This window comes from Macaca nemestrina, chromosome 8 (genome assembly GCF_043159975.1).
Source record: "Macaca nemestrina isolate mMacNem1 chromosome 8, mMacNem.hap1, whole genome shotgun sequence".
In the NCBI taxonomy this organism is placed as follows: domain Eukaryota; kingdom Metazoa; phylum Chordata; class Mammalia; order Primates; family Cercopithecidae; genus Macaca; species Macaca nemestrina.
The window spans coordinates 43,653,575-43,667,054 of record NC_092132.1 but is presented as its reverse complement, the minus strand read 5'-3'; the positions used below and the strand labels follow the sequence as shown (position 1 = coordinate 43,667,054).

Here is a 13,480-nt window from a genome sequence, read left to right as displayed (position 1 = left end):
AATCGCAAAAGTCTATTTAATAATCCATATGTACCTGAAGTTTAGCCCTCTCCACAGACATTTCAGTCATTTCCAATTACCCCAATGTTCCAGTTACTCTGACTGCCTAAGAAATTACCCCCCATACCCCAAATGTTATGGGCTTAAAACAATAACAACTTTCATTTTGTTCATGAAACTGCAACTTGGGGCAGAGCTCAGCAGGGATGATTCCCTGGCATTGGGAGGGGAAAGGAAGACCTGATGACCGGGCCTGGAGTCATCTGACAGCTTGCCCTCACATGCCTGCCAGTTGATGCTGGATGTTGGCTGAGACTTCAGCAAGAGATGTTGGCTGAAATACCTACTCTTGGCCTCTCTATGTGGTCTGGATTTCCTACAATATGGTGACTGGATTCTAAGGAAAAATGTCAAGAAGTAAAAGAATAGCCAGAGAGAAAAAAATTATATTCTTTTTCTGATCTATCCTTGGAAGTCACCTAGCATTATTTCCACTGTACTCTATCAGTTGGACCAATCATAAGCCCATTTAGGTTCAAAGGGAGGGTCAATAGACTTCACCTCCTGATGGAGAGGAGCAAGATTCTAGAAGAACATGTGACAATGCAGTGGCTCACGCCTATAATCTCAGCCCTTTGGGAAGCCAAGGTAGGCAGGATCTCTTGAGGACAGGAATTCAAGACCAGCCTGGGCAACATAGCGAGACCCCATCTCTATAAAAATAAAAACAAAAAATTAGCTGAGCATGGTGGCATATGCCTATAGTCCTGGCTACTCAAGCAGCTGAGGTGGGAGGATTGCCTGAGCCCAGGTTCGAGGTTACAGTGAGCTATGATTACACCACGGCACTTCAGCCTGGGCAACAGAGTGAAACCCCATCTCTGAAAAAAAATTTTTTTAATGTGGTAATGGATTCAATTGTAAGGTTATTTTTGAATACAATCTGCCACAACATTTAACATTAATTCTGGGGAAAATACAATATGTAATAGTAAGTCCTCACAACATCATTGACAACAAAACCAATTCTTTTTTCTCATTAACATTACAACAAAATGATGTTGAACGAAATGACAGTATTTGAGGCTCTGCTGTATATTCCAAGTTGAAAGGCAATATAGCATAGTGAATAAAGAGCCAGGACTCTGGAGCCAAATGCCTAGAGCTCTATGATATACTTGTGTGACACTCAACAATTTAAGCTCTCAGTGCCTCAATTTCCTCATTTATAAAATTGGAATGTTGTTAAAAAAATAGTTATTTTGAAAATAACTTTGAAGACTATCTAGCTTCCTAAATGTTAGCTAATATTATAATACTCTTCCAATTCTGATGGATTCTTCTTGCCTCCTTGGGGGATGGTGGTGCCAGCACTACCAGAAGTAGAAGATTAATAACAACAGTTCACATGATTGAGTACCTAATACCTGTCAGTTTCTATGCCAAGTAAGTTGCCTCAAAAATCCAAGAGGGAGGCCCTAATATTATTCACATAAGAAAACTGTGACTTAAGTAACTTGCCCAGAGTATCACTAGCAAGTGGTAGAAACAGGCCCCTGATCAGTTTAACTAGATAGAAGGAGCCTGAGTCCCTGGAGGACTGTGTGGAGCAGAGCCCTTCTCCCAATCCTGCTTTCTGGGTGACTGAAAAATGAACAATGTTGGATTATACCATTAAGACTGGGGGCTGTTTATTACAGCAGTGACCCTGTCCTGACTGGGTTAGTACAGGGAAGATGGTAGAGATACTTTTGGAAATATCACTAATTTAAAGACTTTTCATAAAATGCAATGGTTTTCATTATTTGCATGAAAGAGGGTATTTGCATAAAAGAAGATATTCTCTAGGTCAGTTGCTACCAGTCTCATTTGTCTTCTGAATTACAGGACAAATAGCCTCTGGCCAACTGGGAATAGGACTGAGCACACCGACCTGGAATCCCTGACATGGATGGGAACAGATTGCTCACAAATGAGGCCGGCTGCTCACCAGCTGCAGAGTGTCTCTTCTGGGGTTTCACTCTGGTGTAAAACCTAATGGTTCCCAGGTTGTTTGTCTGTTTTGTTTGATGTTCTGTTTTGTACTGTTTCCTTTTAAAATTCTCTTTTGGACTGCAGTGGCCAGTGTGGCTGTGGGAAAAAGAACCACAGTTAATGGTACATATCTGGGCAAGTTCTCTACATAGTTAGACTGCATGTTCTGTGATGGAAGGGACCTGCCCTCTCTTGTACCTCATAGCAACTCTGGGGTCTAGCTCAATGCCTGACACCTAGTATGTGCTCAAAATTTGCTGAATGCATGAAAGACTGAATGGTCAAATAAAAGCTCAAGCAAACAAAAGCCAGGTTCCATAAAGGCACTCGGGTTCTCCACGCCAGTGGCATATCTCACTTGAGGATTCCATCAGGGAGGACCTCATATGCCTACTATAATACTGTGAATGCAGTAGTCAGTTAACAAATGTTTGCCAGTTGAGTGACTGTGCTGCACATGATCCACGGTAAGACGTAGGAAGGTATAGGATGGGGAAACTCTTGTGAGATGCTATTTTTGATCTCCATCGCTATTGTAAATATGGTCGTCACAAAGCTGATCATGGTTTGAGTTACATGAATCATATCAAAGTCTGTGGGAGTCACCAGAGCCAAAGAACACAGCAGTTTTCTTGACATTTATCTCTAATAGATAGGGCTTAAATTCATTAAAGCAAACAAAATCCAGAATCATCTTTTAAAAAAATTCATCCTTGCATAAAAGCAATGTGCAACCTTTGGTCTTCCTGCAGTCACTGGGAGAGATTCAGAAAATGTGAAGAATCCTCCCATCAACACAGGTAACAGCTGGAATGTCTTTCAGGTTGGAGATTTCTTTCCTACAAATCAAATATAAAACTGCATTGTGACCTGAGAATATTCTGGTTACTAAATTTTAAAGGGATGCTGTGTCTTTATTTAAAGGCACTTATGAAAATACGTGCAACAAACCCCCTGAAGTTCACCACTGAGATAAAAAGGGCAGACTGTTTTTAGTTTGGCTGCAGTGAATTTCAATATTTATCATATAATTTTTATATCAAAATCTTAGTGAGCATTAACTTTTATGGTATCACTTCTGGAAACAATAAAAAATACTACATTTTGGAATGCTATTTCTAGTGAGATTTCCATCATGAAGCACCAGTTGAATACACGTGGATTTTGTGAAAAATAATGGTACATTCCTTTTTGAAAAGTTTCAAACACCTGGCATTGAGAAGCAAACAGTACAGCCTGGCGTCAGAGATTTTAAACTTTTTCCAAGTTTCTTTATCAAGTTGCTACAGAGACTAAAAGCTCCCAAGACAAGTGTTCTTTTCTAATCCAAAGAATAAGAAACGTTTGAGAACATCTCTTTCGTAATTCCTTTGAGAACACACAAAGACAAATTGCTAAGCTTCCATTTCAAATGCGAGGGATTTGGATTGAGTTTAAACAACAGCTTGTGCAAAATGTCATAGCTCCCATTCTCTTACGCGGAGACAGTGGGTGCTGATGTCATAGAAAGGATGACTCTGGACGTTCTGAACGTAGGAGCTGTGACGGTAGCTGACCAACTGCAAAGTTATGCTGTTGGTTTGGAGAGGAAGATCAGGCACGATTTTCTGCACATTTAAAGAAACATGTAGAATGAGACAATTACTTACATAAGTCACGCTACACAATACTACTAACACCCCTTGTATCGGTCTTAAATATCCAATAAGGCCAATAAGGTTCTGCATTCAGATACTTGGGAAGTGTCTCCACTTCGGCTTAATTTCAAACATGCCTCATCCTAGAGATCTCTGTCAGATAAACCTTTAGGGCTCTCTCTTAAGTATCTGGAATTAACATGACAATTGATCAATTCACACATGTATGTGCTTTACATTAAGCTGGAAAGCCACATACTTTCTTTAATGCTTGCTTCAAATGTTATGAGCACATGAAGTACCTTCTAGAGTATTTCTTCAGCTACAATCTCATATAACATCCAGCATTCTTCATCGAAGTACTACTTGCTTATCTTCTCTGAGTGGATAAAGGCTCTTTTGTAAATAGTTATAGTCTTACTACCGTGGCCCATGGTTTTAACTCGCATAACTTGTACTAACACTATGAGTTTTCCTCTTAACCCCTGTCTAACCAGGCAAGGGTTTCCCAATCCAGGGAACATAAGACTGTTAATGGATCTCAAGGAAGAAAATAAAAGAAAGTTACAGTTTGGTAGGCTATACAAACATATTACTCCTTTTCATGCAGAATTTAGAGAACATTGCAAAATTCACACACTCAAAGAATAAATCCGATGCAGTGGACCTGAATGTGGAAATGGGGGGATGGGTTTTGTCCAGTGCTGTTCTATCACCTTTTGGCATCACTAACGTACATATCAATTGACTCGGGGGTGGATAAAATTCAAGAGGGCCTGGGGAACTTGGTTGGGAAAAAATTACATCTTCAGTTTCACTAACCTCAAACTGAAATTTAGTATTTCCTTCAATTAAAATGTAGGCCACAAACCACAGCACCCGTGATATTGTTGCCAAGAGAAATCACAGATATTTTCACCTCATTTTACAGTTGTTGTAGATATCCTGAAATATCTTTTATGCTCACCACTACTTCAAAATTATGGTAGTTATTATAACTGCTGTTAGTTTGTATTATTTAATAATGTGTTACTAACAAAACATGTATCACAATTTTGTAAACTTCAATTGACGTTTTTCAATGAATGAAAGTGGTTTGATTCGTAACCTTGCATACTTTATTTTATGCATGTAAAAGCATAATTCTGAGAAAAGTACATAGGCTTCACCAGGCTGCCAAAGAGGTCCATGGCACCAAAAAGGTTAAGAATGCCCGAAACTATACACAAAATATTTAATAATGCAACAGCCAGGTTTCTAGAGTAACTCATTCCTTGCCAGCATCTTTTGAAGCTGCAACAAACATGACCTTGAAATCAACATAGTCTCAATGCTGTAAATAAATGATTCTGATGAGAGTCTTTTTTTCTCTTATTTTCCCATAGGAAAAGACCTGTAGATTCTAGAGCATCTATGCTTTCACGGCATAGGTTGTTTTCTTTTAGTGATAAACTTCATCATTGAGATTTTGCCATCAACACTGAATTATTCTCTTATATTTCATACTGCTAAAATGCAGTCTATTTTGAAAGGGCATTGAATACAATTATTATAAGACTTTAATTTAAAACATCGTAGAGACAGCACCAAGAAAATCTCTGCTACCTGGAAAAACTGTAATGATAATTCCACATTTCAAGTAAAAGAAGTAAATGTCAAAGTGTACCTCATTGAAGATAGTGCTGTTAAATGACAGTGCTACTGGTCTTATCCGTGCTCAACTGAAATGTTACATATAGATTATCATTTTTCTAGGGGTGTTAAGAACATGGCCTCTGGGTTATTATAATTTTGAGATCAATTAAATGATGAGATTATGTCTCTGTAGATGTGCCTGGAATGAAAGCACGTTAGACTTTTGGAAAATCCTCCATGGAGACTCTGACCAAAAATAGACATGTCAAATGCCAGCAAGTTAAATGATTATTCACTCATTGAAAGCTATTCAGAAATTATTGATATACCCACAGTTATTCACTTATTACTGTAGCTAAATTCTGTTCAAAATTTTCACCTCCAAGAGTAAAATAAATGCTATTAGAATTCTGAAACTAATAAAGAACATAAAAATTAAAACAATATATTCTTGCACTAAATTAGGGTATAATTCACACACTGTAAATATACAGTATTCATATATACAGTTCAACCAGTTTTTTCTACTACTTAAAATACTAGCTGTATTACATGTAGTGCTCTAAAATTTGCCCCTTTTTCTGTTAAACTTGTAAGATTTAGACACCTGGTTATAAATCTAGACTTCGGCTAACTTCAGTATTACAGATATTCTTTAAATTACAACCTCCAAAACAATTCAAACTGTATGTCATGAAAGAAAATCTGAAATTACTACACTTGGGAAGGAAAGGAACTACAATACGAAGAAAACAATTTGTAGTATATAGTATTATAGGAATAAAGATAAAATTCTTATTAATCACAGTTATCAAATTATTCATTTAAGATCCAGAGCAAATTGTGAGTGATTACTTCTATCTGTGTTTGAGTTAAAGTAGAACGTGTATCAATGACACATTTCGTTTGAGGGCTATTGTTTTCTTCTTTAGGTAATTATGATGATTTTAAAAAGTAACAACAGCTTACATGACTCCTTAGCAAAGCCCATCTCATGCCATTCTCTCCACAGCTGAATTTTCAGGGGAGGATACTGGAAATATGCACTTTGCTCTAACAACCAAAAAGCAATTGCATGCACACATGTAAAAGGTTCCACCCCAACTTCCTTGGCATATTCCCGATTATTTCTCTCTAAACAGGAAGCTGTTGACAATTTTTCCTGGTACTTTCAGAATACCAAAGGTCTTATTTATAAGCAAAATCCCAACTTTTATTTCAGTTATGTTATTTCCCGTGGTTCCTATTGTTGCTAAATATGAATGCTGCAAACAAGATAGAAACCAATTCCAAACTATTTTAGGCTGATTCAGAATTGAGTAGCAATTGTAAAAAGAAAAGTTAGAAACACATTGCAAGGCTATGCTGGAGTTTTTAAACCCAAAACAATACTGAAGGGAGGATTCCTGGAATCCAAGAGAGAATATTTGGCTCAAGCTGCAAAATCCGTACGTCTACATAATGTTATGTTAGCAAGTGTTGAGCTTGCAAGGCGATTATATTTTAACCTACTTCACAGAACATTAATCCAAATTTAACCAAATTCCAGAGAACCTGCCTGAAATTCACAACTAGAAGCTGCTTCACATTTTCCCCTTGGTACAACAATAATTGCTCATGAATACAAACTTGTAGGAGGTAAGAGAGAGGGGAAAACCACAATGAGCTATAAAAACATCTAACTATTGTATATAAAGCAAACTAATTACCTCACTCAGAAGAAGTGCAAGATTTAATTGTCCATGCTCTACAGCCCGTGGAAACAGCAGTAGCAGCAGCAGCAAGGTCCAGCATCCACCAGATTCTCACAAGCCTTTGACTGTGTGGACTCAGCCACAGACTCTGCCTCTAGCTGACGTCAAAGTCCCTGTCACATGGCCAGATGAAAGCCAAGAGATCATTGGTTGTCGTAGCAACCACAGACCGGCTCTGAAATTATTTCAATAGGTCATCTGTCACTGTGGTGTGTGTGTGTGTGTGAGACAGAGAGAGTATGTGTGTACACACACACCATAGAACCATCACGGACAGCTCCCTGACAACCTCAACCCCCGAAGTTGTGACTCCAGCATGCTTACAACTTTCCCCTGCAAGGCTTTGGTGTCTTTTCTCTACAGTTACTTGCAGGAAAATACATGCCACCCTGAAGTTCTCATTTGTTTCACTATCACCAGCATGAAGCATGTCTCTCTCTCTCTTTCTCTATAACAAAAGGAAAGAAACTGAAAAATTCTGGAGTAGTTTTCTTAGCCAATTAAACTTATGTGCAAGCAAATATATAAAAATAGAAGCTCAGGGGGAGGGGCTGGAAGAAAATGTATTTTAAAAACTATATCAGAATCTACATAGATATACTGAGACCATGCTTGTGATGGAAAGAAAAAGAAAAATAAAAAACAGTGGGTGATGGCTCAGAGACAGATGAGACCGTCTAATGATCCTGATACCAAGTAGGATGTAGACATCAGATAACATAAATTCAGGATTCCTGTACTGTAAAATGGATAGGCAAAAATGATGACCAAATGAGTTTCAAAACAGTATTACTTTAAAATAACCGTGTGAGTAAGCTGAAAATTTTGCTTTGGGGCCATATGGGTGGCAAATCCTCCACTCTTGAGTCCTCTCATCCATACCCCTTTGCTGGGACTCAACATTGAGTCAACAGGGGCCAGGTAATGAAAGCCCAGAGTCACAGAATAAAAGGGTTATCTCACATGCTTTCTAACATTAGCTTTCTTTCCTTTAGGACCGCCCTGGCTTACTTTTAACTCTGCACACGTGCCTATTTCCCAGTTAATTCTCCTTCCTAATTAATGGGAAGCCAATTAAACAAAATCAATGAAACTCACAGGAAGGTACTCTGAAAAAGACATTCAGAAAATGCATGCCCAAACAAAGGACAAGGAGTTAAAAGGCAGGGAAGAGGAGACTGCCCTCAAAACTGTAAGGACCTTTACATGCTAGGCTTATAAGGACTTCTATTCTGTTTCTTAAAAAAAATAATAAATAACTAAACAAATAAGAGTAGCTCTGGGGTGCTACAAAATACAAATGGAACCTAAGGCAGCCAGGCAGATTACATTTGTGTCACTGTAAAAGAATGACATTTCTTTAGTAGAATCAGAAATTGCTTCTTTAATAATAAGACTAATGTTCAAGCCGCTTGGTCATAGAACCGTCCTATTCCATCCTCTTTTTCATCTTCCTTTATTTCTGTCCCAACCCCAACTAGGAGAAAAGATAGACGTTTATTTAAAAAGTTATTTTCCTGATGTGATTAGCTGTAGCACTGCAAAACTGAAATCAAACTATAAAGAACTTTCTTCCTTTAATTTCAGACTAATGACAGTTGGGAATTTACCTGTTTGAATGAGGACAATGGAATTCAATGTCTACCTAAAGCCTCACTAGCAGATTTCACCAACAGCCACAATTCATAAACTAACAATTGGTTCCAATTATTGTTCTGCTTTTATGTTCAGAAATGCACATCATAGTAATGAGTAAATGGGAAGAGGCAGAAAAACATACCCTTCTAGCTTTCCTGGGACCCATGTTCTCTGAGCTGCTTAATTTACCATCTCTCTGGCTCTAATCCATGGCTGCCTAATCAACTCTTCCTCCTCTTTATGCAGCTTTAGCATTTAAGAGAGAAAAACTGCAGTGCCACATTCTGCTAAGAGGTGGTCTTCTGAAATAAGAAGTTCTCAGTTCTAGAAAAAAAAAAATGCCTCAAATTCAGGACTTTAAACGGATTAATTTGAAAATTAGCAAAAAAACAACACTTTTATTTTGACTGGTCTAGCATTTTAAGACTAAATATACTTTATGCTGCCTTGGGCTTCAGCTCATCACTATTTAATATATTCAGTGAACTGGCTGGGCATGGTGGTTCATGCCTGTAATCCCAGCACTTTGGGAGGCTGAGGCTGGTGGATCACAAGGTCAGGAGATCGAGATCATCCTGGCTAACATGGTGAAACCCTGTGTCTACTAAAAATACAAAAAATTAGCCAGGCGTGGTGGCACAGGCCTGTAGTCCCCGCTACTCAGGAGGCTGAGGCAGGAGGATTGCTTGAACCTGGGAGGTGAGGCTGCAGTGAGCCACGATCATGCCACTGCACTCCAGCCTGGGCGACAGAGTGAGACTTCATCTTGAAAAAAAAAAAAATCCAGTGAACTGACCTTCAAAATGAAAAGTGGGTGCACGTAGTCCTTTTTCTACAACATGCTTCAACCAGAAACTGAAGAGAGAGATTAAGTAATTTGCCTACCTACTCATTTTCCTTTGCAAACTACCTAGGTTTAGAGTTTCCTCTTAGAGTGAAGGAAGCTACCAGTCTTCTGTGAGGTTGAAGGCATGATGATGATCTCTTTGGAGCTCAGATTTCTACCAATTTGGTTAATTAACCCAAATGTATTTGAACGTATCATAGGAAATACATGAGAGCTTTCTCCAATCATAGCTCACTACACTGAAGAGAATATGTGCCATTTTATTTTCTAATTGACAAGTCGTTTTTTTAAAGGTGAAAATGATTCACCAAATTTAAAAATACCCATTCAAAAACAGTTCTGCATCGTATTTTTCACTCTTTGTAAGAATGTCAAGGTTGCCTATTATTAGTTTGACCACTTTGCCAGAAATAACTGGTAAATGCCACTAAATAAGCAGTCTGACCTGGGCTCACACACCTGAACTAACAGGTGGTTTGGGTCATGCAATTCTAACCAGTCTTTTGTCAATGTTTGTAGGTAGGGATGTTGCTGTCTCCTCTGTCTTAACGTTAGTGGGCAGGCCTGGACCTACTGTTTAGAGCTACCGGGTTCAAATTTCTTCTTTTTTATGATTGGACCTTCAGCAAGTTACTTAAGTCCTCTAAGCTGCAGTGCCTACATCTTAAGGTTGTTTGGAGGATAATAAAGTTAATATATTATAAAATTCTGACACCTTGCCACAGGGTAGATGGCTCAAGTGTGTATGTCATTTCTTGTTTATCTGTTTGGCTCTGATAAGCCTACAAAGATCTTCAGGGAAAGGATGAAATCTTATTCATCTGTACAACACTACAGTTAGCACACAGCCCAGAACACAGTGAGTCCTCAATCCATGTTGAATGACTCAACTATGGGGAAATAAATGTTGAAGAGTAGAAAGAAATGGTTCCTTTTTCTTCCTACTAATAGGGAAGAGAGCCTCTCTCCAACCCCCAATCTCAAAAGAAGGCAAAGAAGAAAAAAGAAAGAACAAAAATATTGAGTTATCATAAACTTTTCTAAAACTGCATGGCTCCAAGTAAATCAAACTTAACCCTACTAAATCATAAATATTTATTATGAGTACATGTAAGTTATATGTGGACGTATTTAATGGTTCTTGCTGTTGATGTTGGAAAATCTTTTACACTAACTGACATTAATTGAGTGCTTACTACATGTGGAATATTTTTCTAAGTATTATACATTTATTAAATCATTTACTATAATAACCCTATGAGGCAGGCACTATTGAAGAAACTGAAGAAACTGAAGACAGAGATTAAGTAATTTGCTTACCTACTACATAGCAGAGCCAGGATTTATACTCAAGAAGCTTAGCTCTGTAAAATTTTGGAAATAATTTACATTTGATATGTTTTTAGAAAAAATTGAATTATTTCTCATGTTTATTTTACAATGTAGGTTTGTTTTTATTTTTAAATTTTTTGTGAAAGGGAGAAGGCCAACTTATCTTTTCTTCATCTTGGAACTTGAAAGATCTTAATCTATCTTTGGCCTAAGGAGTTCTATGGCAAGAAAAGAATCTAGTCAGAAAAATTTGAATCAAGGAAAATGGGCAAAGTAAACTAGAGAAAATGTCCTGAATAAAACTATGCCTAAATTATAGTCTTTGCTGAAGCAATGTTTAGAATGCACAGGTTTGGGTAATTTGGGTCATCTGTTTCCCACTATGATGAAGTAGCACGTGTTCAGTACTCTCACTGAAATAACAACAATAGCTAGATTGTTTTTTTATGGCTGGAAGACATCAAAGAGTGGCAGAGGCAGCAAAAATTTTAAGCGCCAGGGTCTCAGATAAAAGAAAAATATATTGAGTGTCTTATTCCATTTGGACTGCTATAACAAAATACCATCAACTAGGTAGCTTATAAACAGAAATGTATGTCTCACAGTTCTGGAGGCTGGGAAGTCCAAGATCAAGGCTCCTACAGATGTGGTCTCTGGTGAGAGCCCATTTCCTGGTTCCTGAATGGCACCTTCAAGCTGAGTCTTCACATGGTAGGATGGGCACACAGGATCAAGATAGCTATTTAGGGCCTCTTTTATAAGGAAATTTATCCCATTTATGAGGGCACTACCCTTATGATCTGATAACCTCCCAAAAGGGCCCACCTTCTAATATCATCACTTTGTGGGTTAGGGTTTCAACACAGGAATTTGGGGAAGACACAAACATTTAGTGAAGCACTGAGATATAGACTCTGCATTTCCCACTGCTTTTCTTCTGAAATTATTGGATGATTCTTAAGTGGTGTGGGGCTTTTAGCATTCTCAGAAGCTGAAGAGATAAAAATTGGAGTACAAATATTTTAAAATATTCAAGACTGGAGGGACTGAGACTGGAGAGAGAGAGAAAAAAATGGAATCACAGAAAAGATATTCCAACAATCTGTACTGTTTTCCCCTTGAAGCATTTCCCAATTCCTAAATGGCATGAGACAAGAGGACAAGAAGTGAAGTATGAAATGCAGCAAAGAGGCTAAAACAGAATGGCAGAGTTTGGCAGTCGTGTAGTACCAGGGAAACCAAAATTACAGTTCATATCCTCCAAGGAGTTGGAACCTGGTAAACCTAAGTTTTCACATCTCAAAACTGAAAGGTTAAGTCCTAGAAGAAATGAAAAACAGGAAATGGAGGAGCCCTCACAAAAGCCAGGATCCACCTTAGAATCATTACACTCCCTAACTGGATCAAGATAATTTGCCCCCTTTCTGACTACCTTCCAAAAAAATCAACCCTCTTTAAAGGAAGATGACATTTTCCAGAACCCCTAAAATTTTTCATACGCCATTTTCAATTCAATCCAAAATCACTAAGCATGCCAGGAAATAGGTCTAACTGACCAAAATCTCTGAGGAGAAAATAGGCAATATAGGTAGACTCATAAGTTATTCATTTTCTGTAGTCATCAGAGAGGGACTTTAAAATAACTCTAATTTGTATTTTCAAGGAAAAAGATGGCAAACTGGAGAATTCTCACACAAAAATGAAATTTATAAAAAAGGAAAATATTAAAATTAAATAACTAAAAAATACAATGGAAAGTAAAAGTACAATAGATGGGTTTAAGAGCAAAGAACATACATACAAAGAAAAAACTAATGAAAGAGACAGATCAACAGACAATATCTAGACTGAAGCAAGATAAGAAGAATAGAAAATACAGAAAAATGTAAGAGACATTGGAATATGATGAAAGGCTAATGTGAATTTGAAAGACGAGAGAAAAGGAACGTAAAGAATAAGCAATATTTGAAGAGAATAAAGAAATTTTCAAAACTTACAAAAAGACAATGTGAAAGGAAAATATCTTGGGCCCCCAAAATCACAAAGCTAAAAGGAAAATTCAAGCTAGAAACTGCTCAGGCCAAACCTGTCTCCCATTCTATTCAAAGCCATCCCTTTGCTCACTGAGATAGATGCATTTTCTGACTGCCCCCTTTGGAAAGGCTTATCAGAAACTCAAAAGAATGCGACCATTTGTCTCTCCCCTACCTGTGACCTGGAAGCCCCTCCCTACTTCGAGTTGTCCCCGCCTTTCTGGATGGAACCAATGTACTTCTTACATATATTGATTGATGTCTCATGTCTCCCTAAAATGTATAAAATTAAGCTGTGCCCTGATATCCTTGGGCACGTGTCATCAGGACTTCCTGAGGCCTGTGTCATGGGCATGCGTGACTTGGCAAAATAAACTTTCTGAATTGAGACCTGTCTCAAATGTTTGGGGTTTACAACACAAAACAACAGATTTAAAAAGTTGTATATACCCCCAAAAGGATAAATAACTACAAATAAAATCACACCTAGAAACCTCATGATCAACCTGCTAAAAACTGAAGACAATGCCAAAAAGTTTAAAAACAGCAAGATAAAACACCACATTGACT

At 37.8% G+C, this 13,480-nt stretch overlaps 1 protein-coding gene across 6 annotated transcripts in view; it reads right to left on the bottom strand.

The window, feature by feature from the left end:
• Window positions 1-13,480, bottom strand: part of LOC105476037 (neurocalcin delta) — a 443,647-nt gene that overhangs the window by 101,462 nt on the left and 328,705 nt on the right. Inside the window, exon 1 of one of the 6 annotated variants that reach the window (XM_011731657.3) lies at window positions 7,016-7,172. The exons of the other annotated variants lie outside the window; for them this stretch is intronic. The gene's annotated coding sequence lies outside the window, so the exon portion shown is untranslated. Of the gene's footprint in view, window positions 1-7,015; window positions 7,173-13,480 lie in introns of those variants that run through there. 6 annotated transcript variants of the gene reach the window in all.